Source organism: Protopterus annectens, chromosome 17.part0 (genome assembly GCF_019279795.1).
Source record: "Protopterus annectens isolate FY-2018-M chromosome 17.part0, PAN1.0, whole genome shotgun sequence".
Lineage (NCBI taxonomy): Eukaryota > Metazoa > Chordata > Ceratodontiformes > Protopteridae > Protopterus > Protopterus annectens.
This window is the reverse complement of record NC_056751.1, coordinates 1,382,669-1,398,131: the sequence shown is the minus strand read 5'-3', so window position 1 is coordinate 1,398,131 and position 15,463 is coordinate 1,382,669.

Genomic DNA, 15,463 nt, shown 5'->3' with positions numbered 1-15,463 from the left:
GACATTAGAGGCCTGAATGCATATCCACAAGGCAGTTGTACACCTATACAGACTGTCCATTATTGCCATTCGTTGTTGTGTATGAACATGTCTGACATATACCCCAGGCATATACCCTCACTCACACTATTCTTTAGTAACTGTCATGGGTGTGTGTGGCACAGATGACCTTGGCCACAGATCACAACAGTGGACGGCCTTGTCACATACATACATATGTGACCTACGATCTGAGAAGCAGCGGCACAACCTGTCAATGGAAATAGATGTATTCATGTAGAATGCAGGCTTCACACCTATGTACTGATTGAGGGGACATTTACACATATATATTTGCCACGCAGATACCTGATGTGTGCAATGCACTTACTGTTTTAATCATAATATGTCCCACCATAGTAAAACCAAAACCCATACCACATTGACCAACAGTGACACACATGCTGTCAGTGTTTGCAGGATTCAAACCCCTACCTAACTATGTTATGATACTTGTGAGAAATGCATTAACACAGCACACTATTTGCTTTACTGGCTGATGTCCCTTCTCCTGCTGTATTTGTAGTATGGTGACATCAAACTTTCCAAAGAGGAATGTACCTCTTTTAGTGAGTCTTCCCAGTCTCCAAAAAGGGCACTCCTCTTTAAGGAAACTGCACACACAGGCAGTGTTTGCAGGATTCAAACCCCTACCTAACTATATTATGACACTAGAGAGAGAGAGAGAGAGACGCATTAACATGGTGCAATATTTGCTTTATTGGGTGTTTTTTCCTTCTCCTGCTGTATTTGTAGGATGGTGACATCATCAGACTTTCCAAAGAGGAATGTACCTCTTTTAGTGAGTCTTCCCAGTCTCAAAAAAGGGTACTCTTCTCAAAGGAAACTGCACAACCCCCCCCCCCCCACACACACACAGTCAGTGTTTGCAGAATTCAAACCCCTACCTAATTATGTTATGATACTAGAGAAAGACGCATTAACATGGTGCACTATTTGCTTTACTAGCTGGTGTCCCTTCTCCTGCTGTATTTGTAGGATGGTGACATCATCAGACTTTCCAAAGAGGAATGTACCTCTTTTAGTTAGTCTTTCCAGTCTCCAAAAAGGGCACTCCTCTCAAAAGAAACTGCACACATACACCCCCCCACACACAGTCAGTGTTTGCAGGATTCAAATCCCTACCTATGTTATGATACTAGAGAAAGACACATTAACATGGTGCACTATTTGCTTTACTGGCTGGTTTCCTTTCTCCTGCTGTATGTATAGGATGGTGACATCATCAGACTGGACATGGCGATGTGTGTACACTTTGTTTTATGCCATTCCAGGAATGGTCCATGTGGGCCAGCAGGTGTCAACAGCTTGAACAGGACCTCATAATCCTTACCTTGTGTGATCTATCTGTGGACACATTGACATTCTTTCATATGTCAACACATATTTATGCACAGCTTGTTGGTTTTGTGGATACTACATGTGTTTGGGATGTTGATAAAGGGCTATTCAAAGTCTATGTGAGACATGTGTAGCTGTGTTCAGTGATGTATGTCCTGGGTGGCTGCCTTGCAAACAGTCTAGCATGTTTGGGAACCATGATCCACACATGAGCATACCACAGTTGGTAGGGTTGTGTGTATGTCAGCTTCCAATAGCTCTGTTTATGACTTCAACCATGATGGACTCCATGACCTTGCAGATCAGACTTCATAGGCTTACTGGACTGTACTTCCCATTGTGTGCTGTGCACCAACACTTGTGGGTTGTGCCATATGTTGCTGTAACACATTCAATGGTTCCACATCCTGTGTAGGGGGTGAGGCTCAGCTGACTGTTCAGGTGCAGGATCTGTTTGTTCTTTAGTTCATGCATGACACATATTGGGAATCAATGTAATTCCACTTGCTGACATGCTTTTGGCATTGGGGGTAGCTGCTCATCCATTCTACATGTGATATCTCCTGGTATGATGATATGGACTATCGTCAGTGGGAGGTGGGTATGTATATATGTGCCTGTCTGTCAGGATGTCGGCATTGTCAGTCAGGTACAGTTGGCCCTGACTCAGGTCATATATGGGTGTACATTGCTATTTATGACATAGCTGAAGGTGGTGTCATGATTCAGTCTGGACTCCTTCTCAGCTACGCTTTACAAAACACCAACGAACCTGAGCACTAATCCCTGTTATACTCTTTTACACACTTAACACCCTACTGATCATTTGTGATCAGGCTACAGAGTATGTCATCATAATATCCTGGCATGTCCAGGGGTCGGTTTCATGTGTACTCTCCAGTCCAGCTGGTGAATATTGTGATGTTGACACAATGTCACATCTGCCTCATGTACACAGACAACCCTCTCCTCTTCCCGACAAACTCAGATATATGTGTGAGATGCACCTATATAGACATACAGGGTGCTGAACTCTCTTGACTCATGACTGGCACAGTCTATCAGGTGGTGAAAGTAACCACACACACCACATATCAGTCTCACATATCCTCTAGCGACAGCACTCAAACCACATTATCACACATAGACATACTTGGATGCTGTAAATGAACTCTGCCTAAGCAGCAGAGATCTCCAAAGCAGACACACACACACAACTGCTACCCCACTATAATACCCACATATCACATAGTTCACAATGTCAGTGTGCCTCACAGTCACTGCCCTTCGGGCTATACAACACACCTAATACACTTGTAATAGGTGACACTTATTGTCAGACACACTGACGTACCGCTCACCAGCCCAAACAAGGGAATAGTCACTTTGGGCTGTCTGTTGGTTGCCAGGATCTGCCACATAACACATGCAGTCAGGTCACTCCAAAGCAAGTACAGGACTGGCACCATCATTGTCCATGCTGGTGCGTAAAACCTCAGACGTTACTCCCTGGACCACATGACATGATACATGGAGGAACACTCTGATCATGTAGCACAGGCCAGTATGACCCTGACCTTGTCTAGCATCTTACACCCACCAATTATGATGTCACAGTATACAGACAAACATATCACATTTAACAGTTGGCTAACAAATTGGTGTCATTCATAGGGGATACAGTGTCTGTAAGCCTGTGGTGACATGCTCAACATGCCACATAGCTTCACTATGGACAGCTTGCACCTGTCACCCTTGGACTTTTGAATGCTGGCTAAGGCTCTTGCTAACACCATAGTGCCTTTCTTAAGCAGGGCTCAAAAGACAAACCCACCTCCATAGACATTACAGGTTAAATGAAATTAAGTGTAATGCTGCTCAACACCAGATGTGTTACCCTCATATTGCGGACATTCAGGACTCTCCTCAGTATGGAGGATAGCAATATCTGTGCACTAACAGACGCCTGGTTCGGGCTCACTTATGCACAACAGCACTACCAGGTTATGTGTCATACCATGCATTCTGACCACAAGACTTGGAACAGACAACACAACTAGGGGGCGTATCCATGTACATCACAGATACATACACCTCTGGGTTAGTAGCACTGCACAAAGAATCACAAACCATACATATACAACTACCATTGTGCAAAACTGCCTTTCAGTTTGTTGCCTGCTACAGACCACCCTCCAAACTCAGGAACCACACTCAGCTTTCATGGGAACTATGGAGAATATGAAGGTCTCCACAAACACCATTATATTGGGTGACTTCAAATACACAAATATTGACTGGGGATACTACTCAAGCCCCAACACCCTCACCCAACAGTCGCTACAATTTGTAGACTCATATGGTATGGCACAACCAGTCAGCACAGCCACAAGGGGGAATACATATTGGACCTGATCATCACCAACATGGGGACTCTATGTTCCAGACCAGCGATATACCCCTCATTGGTAAGGTCAGAACATACATGTATCTCACTGGATACATATACCCTCCACAAACCCATCCTGGGTAATCTTGGTGGACTTCTCATGAGCCAACGTCTCACTTCACCAAAGCAAGGTGGTATACTTCAGAGACCCTGAGGCAGTGGCAAATACGGCTCAGACTGCTGAATCCTTTGCATACACATTCTATGGATACCTAGTGGACTGCATGGATTGTGCTATCCCAAATAACAACAGGACTCACTCCTCCAATGGCAGGGGACCTGTCTGGTAGACCCCAGCCATTAATAAGCTGTACAACGTCAGGAGGAAGCTACTACATGATAGAGCACAATCCCAGACGGGGAAGGCATCTGTGATCTGTACTAGCAGACAGCTACGATCACTCATGAACTCTTCCAAGGGCTGCTTCTACCGGACAATTGCACCAGACACATAGGACTATCACACAGCCTTTTTCAGTTATGTCAGGACCCTCGGTGGACACTCACTGATATGCTGTGAGTTACTGCATACTGACTAAACTTACCCTGAACCCACTGGCATTGCCAGCATCCTGGCAAACAGGTTCAGTGCAGATGTCTCCCCCCATCCCCCCTAAGGAGAAACTATCCATCCCAACAGAGTGTAACCTCCCTGACATCACAGAGTAATGGGTGAGTGCTGCCCTCCCCAAAGCGTACATCACAGCATTAGTGGGACCAGATGGTGTCCCAGCCTGCATCTTACACGAGCTTCATGACAGACGTAACCCTTACATTACAGCACTGTTTAATATCAGAGTTACTACAGGATATGTACCCAAGGAATGGCGTACAGCAACAGTGGTCTCATTCCACAGAGTTGGTGCCACAACGGACCACAGACAATATTGCCCTATAAGCCTAACTAGCCTGTTCTGCAAAGCTATGGAGCGTATTGTCATGGGACTCATACACATAGACATCGGGAACCTACAGACACTGTATCCTACACATTTCAGCGTTGTTGTGGGCAGATCTTGCCTCTTGAACTTGTTTGTATTCTTTAAACGGTTAACAGATCCATCGACATAGGGACAGTTGTCCACACAGCCTACCTGAACCTTGCAAAACCCTTCTACACAATAACCCACTGGGCCATTATGCATAGGCTCACCAGCATCGATATGGACACATATCTCACACGATGGATTGCTACCTGGATCAGGGATAGCACCCACATGGTCAGAATTGCAGGTGCCATGTCTGACTATACATCTGTTACACATGGCATCCCATACAACTCGGTCCTGGGACCTCTCTTGTTCAGTATATATTTGTCTGACGTACAGGCTACCACAGGGGGACTATGGCTGACCATGTTCGCACTTGACTGCAAACTGGGTGCCATAATCAACTCTTCAGCTGCCACATGCATACTCAAACAGGGTCTCACAGAGATGGATGACTGGTGCCTGAGCCATGGCCTACAGATAAATGCCATTAGTTGTATAGTCATCCCCTTTGGGAATAACAACATGCCCACACATTACCACATAGGTAGTACTCCATTACATACGGTAGGAGTTGTTAGGGGTTTGGGGACATGACTTGTTCGTACTGTCACCTTTCACAATCATGTTGCCAAAGTAGTTGGACAGACCTTCTATATAGGCTACCTTATCCCATATGATTTCACATCTAGATGGAGTGAGGTCATTGTGCTCCTATACTCATCACAACCATGCTTGGTTACATTGCCACATTTGGGGTGTACCTTAACCGACACCTGTAGCAACTGTACTGGCCACAGAAGTTCCTCACCAAGCAGATCTAGGGATTCACACGGATGCCCTGCACAGTTCGGATGCAGTAACTCCAGCTCTACTAAGTCGCTTACCACCTATTCGGATATGATGTGTGCCTGTTGTTTACAGATATACCCAACCCGGAATTACCGGACATGCTCCACCTCAGGATATCCAACTCCCTTGGAGATACACACTCCAGGGACATATACCTCAGCACAGATGTTAATAGGACATGCTGGAGGGACAGATTCTTATCCCAGAGGCTCCACTCACTCCGGATTGCAATCCCAGTTTCACATAGGCAGAGCCACCTACTGACCACCTACAGGAGACATCTTCATGACTGTATGGGTGATCCCATGTTTACCAATGGGATATCTTCTGTATCCCTGCTAGACAGAGGCACACTAGCCTAAATGTACAAGGACTGTCTTGCGTGACCTACTATTCACACGCACAGTGTAGTAATCTGGCAGGGTTGCGAATGGCAAACACACTCTGGCTAGGCTTGTACATGCCCTAGGGCAGATAGCCTAGTATCGACCTATGAACCTATGCTAATGTTCAGGATGCACAATGTTTATTGCTGATACTGTTGGCAGGTCTTTATCATCTTTGCTTTACCAGTTTCTATGAACAACTTAGGTATCTGCAGAACATATTTGATTATGACAGGGTTCCACTATATTATATATGTGTCTGTTGTCATATAACTGCGTACACAGGGTGGATTGCTGGATAGTGAGAGGTTCCTCGGTTAACACATGCAACTGCCAGATATGTGTGGCCCACTGCTGTACTCAGACATGGCCTAAGTGTGTGAGCATGCCCAGTTCAGGCTTTCCGTGTTTTGTTGCCTGACATTTATCTCATTTATTCAAGTGTGTGAGCATGCCCAGTGTGACCTTTCAGTATGTTGCTATCTGAGGTCCACTACATTTGTTGATGTGTGTGAACATGACCAATATTAACATTTATACTGTGTGTGTTGGAAGTCGGGTTCTGTTCTTACTGCAGGACTCACCTTTGTGTCATAACTCGACAGGGATTATGCTGTGCCTGCAGGGTTTCCATGAGATACTTTGCATAGACTTATTAACATTCCTTCATAGAGGCTGACCACTGCAATACTGTCATGGTTTAGTGGTTCAGTACGTTAACTATAGTGCACAGTATCCTGGGTTCGAGGCCCATCACTGCTTTATATTTTCATACTGAGCAGACCAGACTGCTTAAGGGCCAGTTAAGCAAATATGGGCATGTTGGCTTTTGTTCAGCTATGCCCTACTTAGACCAGGCTTGTCCAACATTGTTCAATATTCACCAACATTGCTGGACGTTGCCCAATATTACTCAACATTGACCACAGTTGTGCTATTTGGTGTGTGTGATTTTGTTTGCATATACTACTTGGTGGTAAATGATGTTTACCACTGCTTTATATTGCTTAACACATGGCAATCATGCCTCAGGTGGTGCTGCAGGGCTGCCTATGTCGGACGCACATACTACACTCCCTGTACATGTTTGAAAGCAGGTAGTGTCAACTTAGGCATCCCTTTTACTATATATGCAATTCAGAGAGAGGTATCGTTTCCAGAGTTCCTAATGAGCCAGTGTATGTGCTATGCATTGCCTCTTTGCCAAGGCCAAAGCATACTGGGCATGCCTCCTTCTGCCTACTGGGGCAGGCTCTGGTTGTTCCTCCTCTGAGTCACACTCTTCCTGTGATGGCCTTGGCAATGGTGGGGGGCTGTTTGGCCCAGGCCTATGCTGGTCCTGCTACAGCTGTTTTCACAGGATCATATTATGTAGCATAGCACATACCATGACAATTTGGGTGCATGTAGTTGGTGAGTACTGCAAGGCTCCACCAGATGTGTCCAGGCACCGGAACCGTGACTTGAGCAGCCCAAACACACACTCGATTACATTATGTGTTTGTGCGTGTGCCTCATTATGGCATTCCTGTTCAGGTGTGTGTGCATTTCTGATGGGTGTCATCAGCCACGGCTCCAGTGCATAGCCAGCATCCCCCACTAGGTGACCATGTGGGATGTCCCCATTGGCAAATGTCTGGTACAGCTGCATCAGATGCCAGATATGGGAATCATGGTAGCTTCCAGGGCAGCCAGCACACACATTCAGTATTATGCCCTGGGCATCACACACAACCTGGCAGTTGATGGAGGGGAAGCCCTTGTGGTTGAAGTAGACACTACACCACTCGCCGGCTGGTGCTTTGATGCATATGTGTGTGCAGTCTATTGCACCCACTACCTCAGGTTATTCCGCTATTTGCTGGAAGAGATGCATATTGCTGGCCAATACTTCACGGGAATTGGGGAAATATACATGATCACCGACATGTGCTGACATGGCATCCAAGAACTGGTGCAGTACCCTGGATGCTGATGCCTGTGATATCCCCATCATATCACCGGTTGGTCTCTGGAAGGTACCTGTTGCTAATATTCTTAGGCCAACACATACTTTGGTTTCCACTGGGATGGGTTCCCCTCTGTTGGTTCTGTGTGTGAGGCATGGCCTGCACAGCTCAACAATTTGTTGCAGGAGGCATCTGTCCACTCTATAGCGATCCACTATCTCCAGCTCATGTAGCCCCTGGTAGGTTACCCTGGGCCTGTACACTCTTCTCCGTCTCCTCACTGTGGGTTGTCCAGCAGCATTTCCATTGTCACCACCCTCAGCATGTTGCATATGTTGCCTTCTAACAGCAATGGCAGCCCCTAACATTTCTTTGATTCAGTAAAGCTTTTTCAATTTTCACTTCTATTAGCTTACTGCAGTGTCTGTTGTGAGAAACATAATGGACTGTTGTTTGCAGAGTTTTAAGTGCTAGGCTGGGATGGGCTAGTGTACTGCCTGTGTAATTGCCTGATTCTGATTGTTTTCACCTGCTAGCTCTGCTAGTACTCCCTGGTAGCTTCCTCCTATTTGTTGTGCTTCCTTTTTCCTTTCTGTTTCCTCGGGGGGGGGGCAGCGCCGCGCACGCAAGCGCAAACACGCTCACAGCAGCTCACATGCATGCACACATGCTTACACAGACTAAAACTTGCTTATTCAGGTGAAACCATGTGCAGACCAGTGCAAACCGTGCTTACAACTCTTTAAACAGCCTTATACATGCTTACTCCGGCTTAAACGCGTTCACTCATGCTTACACGCTCGCACTCTGTCTTACTCGGGTTTACAGGCGTGCAGCACACGCATGCATACCCGCTCAGCAAGAAACTTTGGTGTTATCCACGGCATACACCTTCCATTTCTTGCCTTTACCTAGCCTACTTGTTGACACACCTCTTTCCATTATGTGTAAATGACAGCTAACACATGCCACTCTGCTCCAATGAGCTTCACTTCTTTCATACACACCCCACTCGTGATGTCACTTGTCTTCTACTCTGTTACTCCCCTTATCCTACTCCTACACTCCAGTGACTGTGCTCATTTGATATGTAAACTTGCGATTCACTATCCTAACCCTCCTTTGCATAGGATTGCCTACTAATGCTTGGTTACATCTCTTAGACTGAGCTTCCCCCCTTAGCAACCTCTACTCGGTGGCCATGTTGTCTTCAGCCTGCCATTCCCTTGCATTGTACATTAACAATTTAAATAAGATCCACATTTCTGGGTTTTAATTTTTAGTTTTCTGGTTTTTTGGAGGGCAGCCCATTTGCGCAGTGCTGCGCTACGCTCAAACATCGGAAATTGGAGAAAAAAAAATAATTATTTATTTTTAATATTGCATCGGGAAACATTGACAATGGCTGTATATTTGGCCATTGGCATGCTTCCTGCACTGGATGCAACCTTTATTTGGAGCTGTCACGGCTCCGTTTTGCTATTTGCAGAATGGTACTCAGTTGTCAACCGAGTACATTTCTGAAAATAACACTGCTCTTACTCAAACAGGTTCTGGTTTCCTGAATCGCAAATCTACCTCATTTGCATGCCTTTCACCTGCAATTGAGGTAATTTGCATATCCCAGCCCTGTCCGTGTAAGAGCCATTTTAGGAGCTCTCTTGCACACCCCTGCCCCGGCTGTTCCTGGATCGCTTGTCGGACATGATAGCTGCATGGAGTCTTACCCTACTCTTAGACTCTGTGCAAGCCATCATGAATCCAGCCCATAGAGAATACCCAAAGCATAATCAAAGCTCTAACAACTAAAGAAAAAATAATTTAAAAAAAAACTATAAATTAGTAAATGAGGTAAAATACAAATCCATGCTACTCTACTCAAGATACTGGGAAAACTCAAATAATAACATCACAATAAAACAAAAACAAGAAGTAATGAACAATACCTTAAAACTTACACCTTTCAAAACCTCATATACACACAACTGATGATTAACAACAATGCATATTATACCCCAGCTATTCTCAAAAAAGTTGGTTACAAAAACAGCTCAATGTGCACCTTCTGCTCTAGGGAAGACATGGATATTCTACACATCTTCTAGAGCTGTGAGAAAATCTCCAAGCTCTGGTGATCTTTTAGAATGCAACTAGTGAAAGTTGCATATGCAAAAACCAAGCTTTCTTGGGAAACAATGATTTGACATATAATTCCTAGTTCAATCAATGGAATTCGCAGGCATATCTTAGTTACAGTATGCACACTACTCATATTTTATATTTCCAAGAATTGGGTTAATAATAAAAACATCTCATGGAACAAATTTAAAGCCATGGCACTCAAATATATAACCTCCCACAAACTAGTTACTTAAAGTATTAAAAAAAGAATTTACTTTCAAACATATTGGAACTCTCTCCTAGAGACAATTTTGACAAGCTTACAAAATACATAAAGTTAAATGTCAAATAGCTGGCTGTTACAAAATACAACCCTCTAGGTTTTGGATCATAGATAGTTGTATCACTGACATATAACATACACTTCTGGGATAGCAACAAAAGGATGGCTTCCAACATTGTACATTCTGTAAATATGTGATTAGTTTTTATAAGCTTTTAAGTTTCTTTATTTTCTTTTTGTTTCTTTTTTCTATTTCTACCATTTTTGGCAATTAAAGGTACCCTGCATTTACTAACCTAATATTCAATGTTATGCCATAACTCTGCTTTATTGTAACCCCTAGATATGGTGTAATCATGTAAATTATTAGTTTCAAGTTTTCTTGTAAACGTTTAAATGTTCTTTCTCTGGAAAGTGGGGTTACCTTTACTCATCTATGTAATACATGCTGTAATGTCTGTATTATTTTGTATTCAGTTTTACATTTTGTATTTGTGAAAATACAATAAAAAGAAATTTTCAAAAAAAAAAAAGAAAATCGTAGAAGATATGTAGATAAATATAAAATAAAAGTACTAAATAAGCAATTCATTAATGACCCCTAAGCATTTTATAAAAAATTGGGAGGGGGGACAAAAGGAATAGAAGTACTACAAAAAAATTAAGAAATAGGCACATTTTAGAGGAATATCTATGAAAAACCTGTGGAACATAACAAAGATGCTAAACAGTTAGAAGAAGTAACAGTAATACGGTCAAATATACAGGATATGAAATGGAATAAAGTAACGGCCAGAAAAATTGAAAGAAAATTAAGAAAAACTCCTAAATGGATCTCCCCTGATCCAGATGTAGTACATGACTTTTGGATAAAAATATTAACATCCTTACAGGAAGATCTAGCCCTGAGTAAGAACTACTTATATGCACATCCTAAACACATACCACCAAATTAACAACAGGAAAATCAATGCTTCTCCTTAAGAGTGAACCTGCAAGCTATTCTAAAAACTACAGACCAGTAACTTCCCTTCCAACAATATATAAACTATATATTGGAAATGATGCCAATAGACTTTATAGTCATTTAAAAGAAAACTCAACCATGGCAATAGAACAAAAGGGTAACAGAAGAAAGTCATAATGAACAAAGGATCATTTGTTGTTAAAGTCATAATGGAGAATTGTAAAAATGGGAAGACTCTAAGTATGGCATGGATAGATTACAACAAACATTTAACAGCATCTCACATTCATGGATAAAGGAGTGCTTTCAGATGTGAAAGATTGGTCAATGACATTACAGTGGTCAAGAAACAGTGGCAAACCACTTTGCAGCTGAGCCATAAAAAGGACAAGTTATTATCCCAGAGATAAAATTTCAAAGGGGGATATTCTAGGGTGACTCTTTGTCACCACTGCTCTTTTGTCTTTTCCTTAACCTATTAAGTTTTGTACTTAACAGATTAGGTCATGTTACAATTTGTCTCCTAGAAAAAATAACGTTTAAAGACTTCTCAAGTTTCTTTTTGTGGATGATTAAAGCTGCATAATTAATTAGATGATGCGCTGGAAACACATCTGGAAGTGGTTAAAACTTTCTTAGATGATATAAGAAGGTCTTGATAAATAAGCAAAAGCAACATTTAAGGCAGGAAATCCGCAGCACCAAGAAACTACCAGTGTGGGACAGGAATGTGATACGAGAACTTGGGAAGGAGGAGTAATATATAAATATTTGGTAATTTATGAAGGGTCAACCATAAAACCAACACAAATGCAAACAAAACTCAGTGAGGAACATTTTAAAATACTAAAATTAATATTGAAAGCAGCCCTGAGATCTCAGAAAAAAAATCCAAGCTAAAACCAATTTGCTCTTCTTCCTCTAAAATACAGTTTTGGTGTGATTGACTGGCCCTAAAGGTTATTGGATTTTTTGGACAGGAAAACAAGAAAATGCTTCATGCTTATCATACAATACATAAAAATACCAAGATTATATATTCCGTGTTCTAAAGGCAGTATGGATCTCCTCAAAATTTATTACATATATAGATCTGCAGTTGAAGGATTGCATACATATCTGCTAAACTCACCAGCTCCAAACATAGTGAATTTTTTAAAAAATAAAGAAAACAAATCTAAGATGACTCTCCTGCTTAATTTAGCAGAACTGTATCAGTGTCAAGTGGGAATAGAAACCAAACCAGAAGTAGACAAAAATCAAGCAGCAACTGAATGTGCTAAGAAACAAAAGAAAGAATAAAATGAGGATTAGATGGAATACAAGAAATGTGGAAAAGGCATAGATATAGTTGCAAGTACAAAAACTCCTGAAATAACTTCATTTGATCAGGATTTGATTCAGGAATGGTTAAGGAAAGGTGCATTTGAACCCAAAGATGAAAGGTTAATATTAGTGGCTCAGGACAGTGGATTACACACACATGCCAGTTTAGAAAGTCCATTGAACATGTCGGAGAAACAGACAAATGCAAGCTGCATAAACTGGAAGCAGTTACCCATCTTTTTGCTGGGTGTGATGCAGTAATAGCAGAGGGTCTATATGCTGAAAGGCATAATAATGTGGCAACACTGTTGCATTGGGGATTGTGCAAACATAAAAATATTGAAGTAGATGAGAAACATTTGAAACATGGGCCACAAAGTAATATAGAGAATGATAATATATAGATAATGCTTATATTACATAAAATTAACCATAAAAATTTTCACAAAATAGATGCGAGAAAACCAAATACAGTAGTCCATAAAAAGAAGACAAAAGCAGCTTTGATAATTGAAATTGCTACACCCAGTGATTACAGTGTCTTATGTACAGTGTCACAAAGTCAAAAAACATCAGGATTTACAGGCAGAAATGAGGGCAATGTGAAAGAAGGATACACAGGCAGTCCCAATAGTAGTAGGAATAATGTGTCTCATAAAAAATAAATTTCCAGTCATATTTAGATATGCTACTGAAACATGTAACTTTGCACGAATTGCAGAAGGAGCAAATTCTGAGCACATTGCTGGTACTATGAAGATCATTTCTGACTAACACCAGATTCCATGCTCTTTAATCATATTTTTGTAGTCCATTTCCCTCATGGTATTAAAAACTCAAAAGGCTTGTAGAAATGATGTTGTTATGTAATCCATATGAATTTAATAAATATGACACTACATTCATAGTTTCCTTCAAGAAAATTGAATACTTAGAAACAGTCAACAAGCTCCTCTTCTGGATTACAAAAAATTCCTACTTCCTGTCCTATGCAGCTAGACATGCCATTTAGTGTTATGCCACCATGTAGTATTAATGATTTTGGGCTAGATAGTTTAAAAGAAAATGATGTTGACTAAAATGTTTGTAACTCATTAAATAACTAATCTTGTTTTATATGGCTAAGCTACAAGACATACACAGTTTAGATAGAATACTTAAAGGTTATACTGTCATTTATTTAATAATTGACATTTGTTTATCAGGAAAGTGACAGTCCACTTGGGAAGAATTGCCCTTTTTCATTGGAGGCACATGGAGAAAAGCTCCATGAAAGTTCAATGGGTTTGCAATGAGGTCAATTAATATATGAAGTAAAAAACAACATATTACATAGAAATATACAAAATAATAATGAGCTATATACAGTCAGTGCAGCAGGCTGGAGATTCACATAAAACAAAGTCAGATGTACAAATAGTAGCATCAATATTGAGCTGTCAGATTATAAATATGGTTAATAACATCAGACCAATAGACAGCAGTGTAAGGAAAGAACAAACATTTGTGTATATAAAACAGTCAGGTTGACATATTTATGAAGATTATAATGCTGACTAGAAGAAAGTTTACAATATATTTAAAGGATATATATATATTATTTAATGGGTAATTGAAATTGTTGGAAATAGTTAATAGCAGTGATGGTGATGGGGATAGGGTAGAAGGAAATTTGACAGTATAAAAGTGAGGAAAGGTATGCATTTCTGATAATTAGCTCAATCAACAAAATCAGGTACAAAGCACAGTGACCTTTGGTGCTTAGTGTTTTTGGAAAGGAGGTTACAATTTGAAAATATTTCAAACTTCTGATGATATGAGAGACAAAAAAAAACTGTTTAAAAGGATGCTAGGGATGAACAGGTGCCCCTTAGCTACCAATCTTTCTCTCATATCATCAATCTTCAATTTTTTTTTTTTTTTTTTTTTGCATCCAGGTGGGAAACTGAACCTAAGTTCTCCATAAAAGAATGGAATAATGATTTAACATCTTTTAGGTATGTAACTGCAGAATTACAGTGATTTGTGCCACTTACAGGTCTAGAAACATAAAAAAGCCTGCTACTTAAATTAGCCATTTATATCAAAACAACAAATCTGATCAAGTAACTATACGTTTGCCTACTTGGCCAAGTTGCTTCAAAACTATGGTCCCCCATACTTCAGAAAAAAAATAACCAAGAAAGAAATAAGCTAAGGTCTTAGGCTTTTCTAAAAGTAAGCATAACCTATCAACATATCAGTTAAATACTGACTTTAGAGCTTCTTCCAAAGCATTGCTGAGATTTCATTCAAAACATTATTACTCTCCAACAAGACATTCATTTCTCACAAAAGCACCTCTGTAGCAGTTTGCCAGCTGGAGATAACAAAAGAGTTATTGGAGAAATAGCTATTACATTGGGTGCAAGCATTTTAAAGGTATGTTCTAAATATAACCCTTTCTATTGAGAAGAAAGAACACCACTCATAATAAGGGCCAGAAATGAATGGAAATGCAATATTCTTGAAGTATTGAATTCCTGATGGATAGGGGGAAATTCTGATTGGATATATAAATTCAAAAGGAATATATAATTCCATTCTGCTGTGGATATAAAGTGGGCTGCAACTGAACAACTTCTTTCACTGTGCTTGTTGTACTACAGACCCCAAAACAGCAGAGAGAATAACATGACAGAGATATGAGTGCATATTTTCCATATTGTCAGTGAGCTGCCTTTTCAATGGAGCCAGAGCT